At 39.2% G+C, this 14,395-nt stretch overlaps 1 pseudogene; it reads left to right on the top strand.

Annotated features, from left to right (window-relative positions):
* Positions 1 to 2,698: 2,698 nt before the first annotated feature.
* On the top strand, positions 2,699 to 4,763 carry LOC147439692 (uncharacterized; annotated as a pseudogene).
* Positions 4,764 to 14,395: the final 9,632 nt, after the last annotated feature.

Here is a 14,395-nt window from a genome sequence, read left to right as displayed (position 1 = left end):
TTCTAGTAAGGGCAAAGCAATGGCTTTTGACCATGAATGAAGAGACTTGTATGTACCCACGTGCTATGCATCAATGTACACGATGGGAGCTCGACAATTGTCCATGGTGGATAGATCTTGAAGGAGGTCATGTATTGAATAGAGAGAAGGGGCTCTATTCACAAATATCAACCATGGTTCCAAAAGAAGTGGACGAAAGAAAGAGTATGATAATTTGAAATTTTGTATAAGTGATGTTTTGTATCATTTATTATGTCTTGTACTTTGTCGTGTTTTTTTTTAATGTAAAGATGATTTGTTGGTTTTCAATAATGTTTTTTTCTTTACTTCAATGTTGTCTAGATAAACAAAAAGAGGAGCATGTTGAGAAACAAAGGATTGATGCTGAAAGCCAAAAGTCCATTGATATTTCTCATCATATGGAGGACTTGGAAATAGAGGATTGCATTCAAGGTTTGAATTCGAAGATCCACATCTATTTTGATTCTTTAGTAAATATTTTAATAGTGTTTATATACACACACATGCATACCTACTTACTTGCTTACTTGCGTACGTATACATAGACATATAAATGTTTGTGTATGCATGTAAGTATATATATATATATATATATATATATATATATATATATATATATATATATATATATATATATATATATATATATATATATATATATATATATCTATATATATATATATATATATCTATATATATATATATATATATATATCTATATATATATATATATATAATGTTTTCGCATACATTAGTCTATGTTTGTATGTCTCTCAAGTATCCACTTTTTTGCATTTTATGTGTGCGAGTGTGCACTCATACACATACTCTCTCTCTCTCTCTCTCTCTCTCTCTCTCTCTCTCTCTCTCTCTCTCTCTCTCTCTCTCTCTCTCTCTCTCTCTCTCTCTCTCTTATCCGTATGTGTTCTGAGAGGAAAACATATTGATATCATGATCTTGTAATCCTGAAGGGAATGCTCTTAAAGGTCAGAAGAGGATTTCCAAAAGGACCACACAATTTATTTATCTTGCAGCGCAGGGATACATGCCTCATGTTGAGGATCCCAAAAGCATTGTAATGGCTAGTGATTACATAATCATTGGGAAGGATTTTGCGGGAGGAAGGAAAAATGATACCTTCTATAGTGTGCATGAGTTCATCAAGCAAAATAAGCCTTCAGGGGTGAATTACACAAAGATGGGAAAAATTGTGGGGCAGCTGACTTCATTTTTCTTGACTTGCCATTTGGAGGCATTCAAGGTGTGGACGATCCTTGTCCCACCTGGGAATTTTTTTCTGAGGACCATGTGTGCTATGGGATTGCTTTGGCATCATTTACTTTGGGATATTTGGGATGGTTATTGAGTGATGGCCTCTATTGCAGGTATTTGTTAAAGCTAATAGTTGTTAACATTTATGTTTATTTTGTATGCTTCTACTTATTGGAACTTTTTTAAGATGGTGCAATCATATTACAGGTGATTCCACGATTGCGTGGATTGAGCGCTATGTTCGCATTTACGATTTGGAGATAGTGAGACGAGTGGTTGTTATTCACCATTCTACATATGGATACAAAGAGATTGGTGGTATTCACACATATGTGAGTATAGTGATGATTATATTTTGTTCAAATGCTCAAAACTACATGTATTTCTTAAATTAAGGTTTAATTGGATATTATTATCTTTTGTTGCTAGTGTTCTACGTGAATGCTTATTATGGTTCTACACCGAGCTACAGATCCTCCTATTTTCATTGCAGAGAGTACACCTTTCTTTGGTCCTTCGGCATGCATTCTTTAAATACCCTCACCTACCATTATCTTTCGGATGATTTGTGTGCTTTGGACCCCGTCGGGCAGCAGTGGCGTGGGGGACTAGAGAGGAGTCATACATTTTTAGCATGCTTTGTACACCTGTATTGTTGTCGAGGTGGTGTGTGCATTGAGATGTGATGTGGTACTACGCCTATTCTTAAGACATGCATGCACACTGGTAGAGTATGTGCATCTATCAATGTGGATACATTCTTGATGACCACGTATGTAGAGCCTCTCCTTTTGGCTTACATGCAACAGGGCAACCATGATGATGTTAGTAGGCCGCAAGCAGATGATGAGGTGGATCCACTTGCAGGTTTCAATCTGTATGACTAGTGAGGCCCTTGTCCCTTGAGACTACTACTATTATGGAATTATTTCAAGTGTGGTTTGTTTTATGTGATGTTTGGTTTGTATTGCCATGTTTGATTATGCCCTTGTTTTGTTGCAGAGTGACATTATATGTAAAACTCACAGGTTTTGGAACATAGTTTACATTGGCAATGTTATGCTCTTGGATGTTATGTTGTTCATATGTTAATCTTCTCCCTTTGTATGGAATTTTTGTTGTAGAAATTTATTGCCAGCTCTAGGTAAATAGTAGTATTCCAATATATGCTTATGTGATGTTTGGCTTGTATTGCCATATTTGGATATGCTTTTGTTTTATCATGGTTGGTGACAACATATGGAATACTCACTATTTAGGAAACACATTTTACATTGGAAATGTTATGTATTAGATGTTATATTTGAATATGTTAATCTTTTTCCTTTGTATGGATTTCTTGATATGTATTAAGATCTTGTTTGTTCCTTCCATGCAAAGTCAATTGCCTGTGTATGCCGAAGCAATGGCAAAGAGCATGTCTAGAGACAAACGATTTGACATGGAAGGGGAAGAGCGTTGCCGCATTCGAAACCTTTACATTGGTGATGAATGTGAATCATTGTAAATTATTGTTACATTTTGTTTCTATGATCGTAGATGAAATCCTTATTTTGAACTATAATTTGTTATGTCTTTTTCATAACAAAAATTTAGTATCCAAGAGTCTTCTATTTAAATGTGTATTGTTATTGTTGCAATCTTGCATTCTCTCTCTCTCTCACACTCACTCTCTCTCTCTAGACATGAGATTAAGGTGTATATAAATAAACAATTGATTTTTGACATTCCATTTGTATTGATCTATGCAGCATGTATCCTCTTGTAGGTAAAGTTCTCGATGTCATTTTCAAGCAACAAAATCCATTCTTGTCAATATGTATTCAAGAACGTGATCTAATTTATAGCTTTGTAGTTTTCATGGATAACTGCATACAAGACCACCTTGTCTAATAGGAGTACCCTTCTACAGAGTACCCTTCCGCCAAGACCTACTCGAAAACAAGGATCGCTCGGAAAACCTCGCTTGGAGAACGGTGACACTCAACCACGACAATGGATTCCTAGCTTTCTGCTGCATTTTGCGCACATGCCTGTGTGGGCTTCCCTTGCTTTAATACATGCGCCACCCAGTTTAAAGCACTATTTATTTAGCCTTATATTTTTTACACAATGGAATGCCTACAGTGTCGAGTTGCAACATGCTATGCCTCAAGATTGCTACGTGCCATGACTCAAGCCTCCTGTAGTTAAGGGAGAAGTTACGGTCTTCTTCACGGGCCACCAAATACATCCACCCATGAGTAGCATCTGCTACTCACCAAGGTCTTCTTCTCCACTTTGCAAGACAATGTTGCGTGCTCAAGCTTCGCAGGCCATCTTCAACAAATTAACTTAGTAATGGTGTCACCGGCTCTACTTTGCACACTCAACTTCGGAGGCCGCTCTCCTTAGACGCCTTAGCTAACACTGCACAGCAAAAGCCGTATTCAGCTTATAATTTATTTTGTGACTAACACCACACAACAAATGCCGTCTGCAACTACTTTATTCTGCGACTACGGTTCAAGCAAGCTTTCACCAATTTATAACTTTCCCACAACCTCAAAGTTCTCTAAGCCTCCTTTTTTCCTTGACTAATAGTTAGCCCGCAGCTGTCACTCCTTTAACACTCCATAAGCTTCTACTAAATTTTTTCTCCTTATTGGTTACTAAGACTGTAGAGGACTTTTGCCACTACTTGCGATTTAAGTTTTGAGCCTTCAAAGTGCGGAAAACCCACCTCTCCGCTTTGCTTGCTTGCTACACCATCAACATGGAATCCTCTTCCATCCCCGGTCTCCATAGCAATCCCGCACCCTCCTTTGTAACCTCCCCTTTTCTCTCACCATCTAGCTCAATTTCTGTTTTTTCCTCCAACGGCTCCGGTTTTTCCACCGTCGGCTCCCTCTCACCTAATACTGCTTTTACCTTTCTTGCACCACTATCCTCATCTTTGACTTTTCCTACCACTCTTCCGGGTTTCGTTTGGCCTCCACCCTCACAAACCCCTTGGCATTTGTCGCACAACCCAACCCTTTGACTCTCACTTCCTCCTAGAAGAAAACCCTCTTTAGCACGGAAGAGCTTCAAGGGCTCACGATAAACCTCCCTGTGGAGGAATTTGATTTTTTCCCTCCTTCCTCGAAAGGTGCCAAAAGCTACAGTGCGCCCGTCGGTCTTGCATCTCAAAGGGGAGTGCTCCCGAATCCCTCCCTCATTGCTCCTTTTTCTTTTGGTGCTTTTTCCTCCTTGTTTGCTACCTCCCCCTCCCCTTTTCACTCCAATACCTCTTCTCTTAATCCTATCCCCTCTTCTTTCCCTCCCCTCCCTTTCTACCATCACCAAACCTCAAGAGTTTGACAAAATTGTGTTTGGCTCCTTACAAGAATTCAAGACTATTAATTTCAATATTTCTAAAGCAAAATCTAACCTCCTAGACCTCCAAAACCTCCATGCTAACAATAAAGATCCCAATAGCTTGTGCATGAAACCACCACGCCTTGTTTTGGAAGACTCCAATGCCCAAGCCTTTCTCAACATGAAATTTGTTAGCCTTAACATACAATACTAACTGGATTGTTCTGACGTTCACATACAAGCCCAAACTCTCCTAGTAGATAACCTCCAAAAGCTTTTTAACTTCTTCGATGAGGTGGTAGAGGAACGCCTGGAAGATCTTGTTAAAAAACTCTCACCCATATCCTTCCCTAGAATTCTACCCGAAACTTGGGCCAATCCACTTGTTATATGGAAACATTCTTCTCTACTAGAGCTAGACTCTTTTGTTCAAAACTCCATCCTACAAGCACATTTGGCCACTTCTATTGAATCAGCGGCTCACAATGCAAGAAAGAGATCCCAAGAGACCCTCTTTGCCAAAGCAAGGGCTCTACCAAAAGAAGATACCATTAGTGAGCTCGTTCAACATGAGATCACCACTCAAATGAGAAAGCTCCTCTCCCAAAAGATGCCTTTAAACCTTTGTAAAACCCCTTCCTCTAAAACACCATTTGCTTCCACTCCCTCACAACCTTTGGCTTCCACTCCCTCTCAACCTTTGTCTTCCTTTGCTAAACATAAAGCTCCCTTTAGGAAATACCCCGGCCAACCATTCAAAAAACCATATAACCCTTCCTCCTCTCCCCCTCCCCCTCTGCCACCTTTCTTGAAAATAACCCCTCTTCCTTAGGCCTTCTTCCCCCTCCCATCCATAATTTACTCAAAACCCCCAAATACCCCCTTAATGTCCCTCCTTTTTCTAGCCACCCCTCTCCCACCCTTTTGCCTCTTCCCTCTAAATCTCCCCATCCTGCATCCAATCTTCCTAAAAAACATAGATATTTAAAAAACTTGCAATGGAGGAGGAAGTAGCTGTTGAGCACCTACTTCGTGGGTCCATTTTCTCTTCTCCAAACCCCCCCTTTTTCCTCTTTTTTGGACCCCTCCTCCCTTTTCACCAGCGTACTTCCCCATTACACCACGCTCCACTCCTTCCCCTTATTATGTTGATAACAGAAGATTTCCCACTACAACTGACTCCACTCCTTCCCCTTATCGTGTTTCTAAAAGAAGACTCAAGTATTGGCTTCCTCATACTAACCCTTCTCTTTTCAAGGTGATTATTCTAGGAAAGCAAACAATTTTTGAGCTAGAAACAAGGTCACTAACTTGGCTTGCCATAATCTCTCAAAACGTGCGCTTTCTCATTGTGAAAAGAAGCTTCTTGGTTTAGGCCTTAAGTATATTCCTCCCCCTTCCCCTCCTTCTCTCTCCTCTCTAAAACAATCTTTTTCTAACTTGGAAAGAAGCTACCAACTCCCCGGGGGATTCACCATGGAAAACTTACCGCACCACGTAAATGCGGGGGGGGGGGGGGGGGTGTTACAAGCTACATAAGCGTATAAGTTAGGGGGAGGCCCCCAATAATTTATCTCTCAAGCTTAAAAATAAGGAAGGGGGGTATCATATTTATGGGGAGGGGGGACCCAAGTTGATTACTTGTAGCGATTGGTCACCGATGTGCATTAAAAAATGGATGAATGTAGGGAAAGTTTTCTATCAGGTCACACATCAAATTTTGCATCAAGCCGATCATAGATAAGGGCTGATTTGGAGCAGGTCAAGGGTTGATTTACACTAGCTTTGGGTGGGTCAGAATTGGACGAGTAGCCAAAGTGGAGGCTGATCGGGAACATGGTTTGAAAGTCAAGCTAAGACACATTGAGGTTACATCTTGTTATCAATAGAAGTGGTTCCTTAGTACATTGCTAGTCACTACGCTACACAATCTTTGACTAGTTTGCCTCAGTTAGTAGATCATGTGCGACCTAAATTTTATATATGTAAGATAGGGGTATGATATTTTTCTTCATTGATTGTTGTATAAGCGTAGAAAGGGGGGATATATTCCCTAATATGAGTCGTATATAGGTTTTTTTCCAAAGTTGTCCGCTCACAGGTGGCGTCCCATTTTGTATATAGAGTGAATCCCTCGAGACCAACTCAAGCTCTTTTCCAAAAAAATATCCCCACTCTCTACTCCTCTCCCTCCCCAATGCCTCCTGGTACCCACCAGCTCCCTCTCTTAATCTCAAAAATATTTTCTTCTCTCTTTCTTCACAATTTAACACCTTTTGGAAAACTTCCTTCTCTTCTACTCACTTCTCACCCCCTTCCTTTCTAAAGAAAGCCCTTCTTTCCTTAAAAAATGATCCTTCCATTATCATCAAGCCAGTAGACAAAAATTTAGGACCTGTCATCTTATGAGTGTGTTTTATTTGCGAGCGTTCAATTTTGAGCTTTTGCAATCAAACCCAATTTTGCGAGCTTTTTGATTTTAGATTCAAAGCCTTTTCTAACGACACAAAAATTAATCCAAAACAAAGACATCAGAATATTATACACGACAAAAAAGATCTATAATCTCATAAAAAATTGGCTTAAGATTTTGAGTCTCTTTTAACGATACACACCAAAAACATGTACAAGATTCCAAAAGCCCTAATTTTGAGCTTGTACAATTGTCTAGATAGATACCACAAAGCATGCTTCTCTTACTAAAAGGAATTAAAATAAAGTCTCATATGTCTAGAAAAGCTACTCCACATCTAATACAAAAGAGAAATCTACTTCAATGCATACCTCTACAGGACAATCTCTAAGATTTAGGCTCACTACACCACAGGCTTTATCTTGCCGGTTTGCCCTAATACAAATGCAAGGTCTATGGGAGTTAGTGGAGGCTGATGAATAACCATGTGCTCTTTTGGTTGAAGCCCTAGAATATGCACGTACACATAGTACATGTGCTTACATGCCAAAAACGCCTTATGTGTAGATTCTCTCTTCTGAAAATCGGGACAGGTGCAACTAGGTTCTACCTCAATGTGTACATCATAACAACTCTCTGTCAATATTTGAAAAACTATGTGGTGTTCACTTTCTAATTTCTCGTCCAAGAACGTTGCAACCATGCTTGCAACTGACTCCAATCTCTTTTGCGCTTCTTTGGAAATACCATGTCTCCACTTACGCTTCCTGCTACTACTGGAGCCTCCTTGTGTAAGAGTAGCATTTATATTGTTCATGCGTCATAGTGGTGTTGCAAAATCTACAAATTGAAATCCACTTTGTACCAAGCTGTCACTCTCTTCCTTTGATAAATTGGTTCCAATATCCACTTGCCAAAAAGTAGGAACGATAGGTGAGAATTTAACTTGCCTCTGTACTTTTTGTGTGTGGCCTACTTCATAATTGTAGAACCATATCCACTGTGCAATTGTCTTGTCTTTAAAAGTTCTCTCAGACCAAAAACAAGGAGCAACCATTCCCACATTACAGCTTTGTAATTTGTTACCACAACTTTTCTTCCCTACCATTCCAAAACATTTCCTCATGCAATTGGCTGGCATCCTTCGTAAAGCCCACTCTTCGCGGGCAACTTGGACCTCTTGAATACACCTTGCTGAATTCTCCCCAGGCTGCACTGGAATGCTATCTCCTACTTCACTGTCAGTGACAACATATACTTCTTCATTATCCTCTCTATTAAAATGTATACTCCGTGGTCTCCCTCTGGTTTTTCACTGTCTTGCTTCCATTACATATCCAGGTTTATGTGAGCTTGTACTGACTGCACATGTTTTCTTCTTCCGTTGTATTGTCTCTTTGTCACCTTCCATCACGGGCTCCTCATACAAAGGACTACCAGCAACCAAGCCTTTTAATGTACTCGTAAAGTGATTTGGATTTGGATATTCTCTGCGTTTGGAACTGGCCATCATTGCTTCTATGGAAGGGCCCATTCCGATGTATCTGCCTGTGGTGTATCCCAATCTTTTTGCACATTGAATATATGCATTCAAAACATCACTGACACATGCATCATAAAGTGAGATTTTACGTTTACCACTTCACCTGCCAACCAACTAGCATGGATGCTCTCTGACAAGTTTATACTTGGAATTTGAGCTCTCTCCCATGGACTCTTACTGACCTATAAATACAAAACAATTAAAACCATATAAATGTAAATCTCTGTTTTCAAGTATTTAATAAGAACCAAAAAAATGATTGATATACCATTGTCTCAGCGCTTCCCCAATGGGCAATCCGTTGCTCCCACCAATTAAACCATCTCTCTAAAGCCTTTTTATTATCCCCTATCACATATTTCACCCACCATTCTCGTATTGTGGAAGCTATAGGAGAGGCCTCATTTGTAGTCTTTGCTAAGCGCCATGCTTCACACATTTCAATGTGATGCATTTGTCTATCTGTAGCGACATGTTTTTTTGTATGTTTGTGTAGACTCTGCTCCCAATGGAAAAGACACGAGCGCTCCCTTACCACCATTACATTATGCCGTCCACCATTGTATACAACTCGTATTGCCAGCCAATTAGCCCCAGCTTCATCAGCCAACAAAGTCTGCTGGTTCATGTCCACATCTCTCCATAATTGTGTTTAAATTTCTCCAAAACAAGATTTGTGTTTCTTTGTCTTCTTCTTTACATTCACATATTGCAATCACCTGCAATGCTCGCATGCTGTACACATAGAACAAATAAGTAATAATAGGTGTCTTATATCAAACATGTAGTCTAACAGATTCACTTACCCAGGATCATAAACCTAGCAGGACATAGTTGCCCATCCTTCAATTCGATGAGTATGATCAAAGTGCACCCAAGCACTACTCAAATCTCGTGTCCCTCCTCGCCTCATTCTATTGACTAGTTCAACTCCAAAAGTAGGTCCTTTTGTGGACATTTTGAATACGTAACATTTTTCGTTAGGTCCACCTTGGCCTGGAAAACGACTTCCATGAAGAATGGAAAAACACACCGTTTCTGTAGCATATATCTGACCACCAACAACCTGGCCCTGTTTAGCTTTCTCATTTGACAAAATACTTTTGAATCCCCTATTTTGAACAAGGGGCATCATTTCCTCAAGAAAATGGTTAAGCTCTACATCAGTGGCTTCTAAATCATCTTCTTTAGTCAATGATTGAAATAGCATTTGACGAGCAACTAACATCTGTACTTTTCTAGGACCCCCCTTCTCAATCTTTAAAATCTTCTTAACAAGATTGCGCACTTTTTCAAGAGCTGCCCTTCTAGTACCTGGTTGTACATTGTGGTCATGCACTCCCAGATGGATCACCAAACGTGTTATTGTTGTTTCCTTTGGCATCACATAATAGATCATACACTTGCAAACATTTGAACAAGTGACCGTTCTATCACAATAGTGGCAGGTTATTTTAGATTTACCTTCGCTAGCAGGATAGCCCATGCTAATTTGTCTGTCCAGATGTCCATGAAAGAAGGCGTCATTGTATTTCCTTTCACCAAGGTAAAAAGGGCATGTCACTCTGCAACATTGAAGGCTTCCAAGACAATAACTCAAACGCACAGTGCAATCTATGGCCATGTTGGTCGATGCTAGGCGAGACCAAAGGTGACCGTCATACTTCTGCTCCATACCGAGCATCCTTTTATTGTTGTGAATTGCAGGAAGCTCGAAACAAACATTGCCATTATAAAAATTTGGGACCTCTTCAACCTTTTTGGGAGTTCCACAAATCTATAAAAGTTTAGACAACTTGCACGATTTACCTTTGTCTTTCATCCATGAAATGATGGATATATCCTTTGAATACTCCTGCCTTGTATGTTCCACCCCATCTTGTGTGTCTTGAAAGGGTCCTGGTGACCTGGTTAGTTCCACTGTCTCCAAAACAACTGTGTCTGTACCTTCATCAATATCAACATTTAAATGTGATGGAGTTGAGCTTTTGTTACATGGTGTAGCGAACATAGAAGAATCACCGACTTCTTCATTTGTTTCTAAACTGTCAGCCACATAAACATAGCCATCTGAATGAAGAATGTGGTAAGCTGAGGACAGAGAATGGTCAAGAAGGTAATGCTTTTGATCTTCATGATCCCATCTAGGCAACACATTGACCTTAGACTCAGAGCTCCCTGTCTGAACGACTGCTTGCAAGCCTTCAAACTGAATAGAAGGAGGCAATAGGCTTTGAAGAAAATATTCACTAAGTAGAAGCTCTCCATTTCGTAATGAGACTCTATAATCCATATGAGCACCATTAATCGTCCATGAAAGCATTGCTGTAGTTGTAGCTGTCATGTTTGAGACAGACAGGGAGCAATAATACTTGAGGTAAATAAAATGACGAAAAGAGAAGGAAGAGAATGTGCATAAGGTACAAAGAAAGTGTAAAAGCATGCAGCTGCAAAAAGTTACTGCTGCGTTCATTGAAAACTGTTCTAAATTTAATGCATTCATTGAAAACTGTTCTAAATAGATTTGGAATATTCACTCTTTAAGATATGCACAGTCATAGCCATTAAGATACATTTGAATCAGCATGTTGTCAAATCCATCTGTTCACCTATCGAGCTTTCAAAATCTCCCCAAATACGCGCATATAAAAAAATGAACATAGGAGTTATAAAATATACGATGTTTTAAAAATTATTTATAATATATGTATATATATATATATAGTATAGAGTATAGTTTTTTCTATTCCCAATTAAGCGCTTTAAAATTAAAATGGACATAGTATAGTATATATAGAATATATGGTATTTAAGTATATAATATATATAGTTACATTACATTATACCAGTACCGGTCAGGTATAGTACTAGTCCAGTCCAGTACCAGTACCGGGCCAGTCCAGTCCAGTCCAGTACCAATCAAGTCCAGTCTAGTAGCAGTCTGGTCTAGTCTAGTCCATTACTAGTCCAGTCCGGTACAATACCAGTCGAGTCCAGTACCAATCAAGTCCAGTATAGTCCAGTCCAGTACCAGTCAAGTCCAGTCCAATCCAATATCAGTCTAGTCCAGTACCAGTGAAGTCCAATCTAGTAGTAGTCCGGTCCAGCACTAGTCCAATCCAGTACTAGTCCACCCAGTATCAGTCCAGTCCCAGTCCAGTCAAGTACCAATCCAGTCCAGTCCAATAGCTATACTATACCAGTCAAGTTCAGTTCAGTACCAATATCAGTCCAATCCAGTACTAGTCCAGTCCAGTACCAGTACCAGTTCCAATCCAGTACTAGTACAGTCCAGTACTAGTACCAGTACAGGATAAGTCCAGTCCAAGATAAGTATCAGTCCAGGATAAGTCCAGTCCAGTACCAGTACCAGTCCAGGATAAGTTCAGTCCAGTATCAATCCAGTCTAGTCGAGGATAAGTTCAATCCTGTACCAGTCCAGTCCAGTAGCACTACAGTACGTTATATAGTATATATAGATTTTATAGTATATAATGTTAGGCTTCCAGTAAAAAGTATATAGTAAATAGACTATATAGTATATAGAGTATATTATATATATATATATATATATATATATTGACACATAATACAGAGTATAGTAATGTTATATAATATTTATCGTTCATTTCACCATTTTCCACATTCTAGGACTTTATTCTAATCGTTTCCGTGAAGTTTCAAATTTTGACCCGGGACACCTGTCGGGAGCCAGTTTTGAGGATGCTAAGGTCAAAATTTGGAAAAGTTTTGTATGTAGGAATTGTAGTCCTCAATACGAGGAAAAATATTTCTTCTTCAAGTTTTTTCAGATTTCCTTCATTTTGATGCTCGTTTCAGCCCGTAGATTAGGGAAAAAGTGAGAAAATGCTATTTTGCGCTATTTTTGTAGAAATTGTCAACTTGCAAGTGAATTTTCAGCCAAACTGAGCTAGATATGAGTTTTTTGTATCACACAACTATCAAAGAGCTCGACAAGGCAAACAAATTCATGTGAGTCGGCCCCGGGCAAATTCTGAACCGTTTGGGAGTTACGGCTCGTTGAAAAAGGCCGAGAATTGTGGGGGAGCTTTGCCTCTCCCTTTTTTTGTCGATTTGATGAGCTTTGTCAACGGTATTGTAGAAAAAATGCTTTTGATTGAGGTTATTGAAATAAAACCTACATTATTTGATATATATTTGTTCAAAAAACGTAAAAAAAAATGGGGAGACAGAGCAACCCCATCATCCGCGCATGCGGATGATTGGGGAGCTCTACCTCTCACTTTTTTTTGTAGATTTGGTGAGCTTTGTCAATGGTGTTGCTGGAAATAGGCTTTTAATTAAGGTTTTTGAAATGCTTTTCCCCCATCATCTGTGTCGACAAAAAAAAAAAAAGGGGAGGCAGAGCTCCCCTATCATCCACGCACACGCGGATGATGGGGAAGCTCTGCCCTTTTTTAACATTTTTTATGTGGTCTTATATAAACTAAAAACTATATTATATGTGTTATGTAGATAATGGCACAAAGAGGGATAGCAAGAAAAGAAAACCTCCAGTCTGTCCTTTTAGCAACCGTCAAGTGAGCATGAAGCTTAGGCCCGGTTGTATACCAAAGGAAGCTATCGATCAGGAGGCATCATCACGAGTCCGACAGTTGGACACTCCACCAAATAAAAAGAACATGATTCTCAAAAGGTGTGTTTTTATTGATGATGAGGCTCAAGTTGATGAAGACTCCAACAACATCGAAGATGACGTAGAGATCACAAGTAAATTATGAGTGTATGCTATAATTTTATGTCAATATGTAGTTTATATTATAAATTTTGCAATGGTAGATTGTTAAATTTCATGGACATTTTTTTTCGTTTGGAAAGTTTGGTAATTAATAACCATGTGGGAGAGTAAGAAAGGGTGAACCATTTTTTATATGCATACCATTGATAGTTGCTAGAGAAAATATTAAATATTTTTTTTGTTTATGTTGGAGAAAAGGTCCTTAAATCTCATGTAAAGAGCCCTATATAGGGTGTTCCGTTTTTTTTTTAAAAGTTTTCTCCGTACAAAGGAGACTCTGGCAAAATTTCTGTAAATTAAATACTTTACACTATCTAATCCTAATTGCATATGTTTTTGGACAATTGAATGTTTGTCACTTGTTATCTCTATGCAGAGACCAATGTTCACATTGAAGATCATCATGACAATGAAGAAGATAGTGATCCTGAAGGGGATGAGGAGAATAAGCATTGCAAACACCTAGGCAAGAAAATTTCGCTTGGCTTGATGAAAGATGTTCTAAGTTAGTTTTATGTAAAGAAGAAGACATTGCCTCCTTCGTTTCCACTTTGTCGACTTGATGAAAGATGTTCTAAGTCAGTTTTATGTAAAGAAGAAGACATTGCCTCCTCTGGTTCCCCCCTTTTTTCCCGCGTTGAACGGTTCTCTACGGTCTATCTTCTTGCGATGATTTGCTTTCTTCAAGTTCTGATTAATAAGGTTTTTGGTGTTCATAACAAATCTATCTAATAAATTGTATGCTTTAATCCAAAATTGCCAAAAAAGGGGGGGAGGGCAGAGCTCCCCCATCATCCACGCACGCGGGGATGATGGGGGAGGTATGCCCTCCCCCCCTTTTTTTGGCACAAAATTAATGAAAATAGCACAAAGCTCACCAAATCTACAAAAAAAGAGGGAGGCAGAGCTCCCCCATCATCCGCGCGGCGCGCGGATGATGGGGGAGCTCTATCTCCCCCTTTTTTCGTCTATTTGATGAGCTTTGTCAACAATATTGTAGAAAAAATGCTTTTGATTGAGGTTACTG

This window comes from Adiantum capillus-veneris, chromosome 16 (genome assembly GCF_014529385.1).
Source record: "Adiantum capillus-veneris isolate H3 chromosome 16, ASM1452938v2, whole genome shotgun sequence".
Taxonomy (NCBI): Eukaryota; Viridiplantae; Streptophyta; class Polypodiopsida; order Polypodiales; family Pteridaceae; genus Adiantum; species Adiantum capillus-veneris.
The sequence above is the reverse complement of the archived record's forward strand: the minus strand, read 5'-3'. Positions and strand labels throughout refer to the sequence as shown.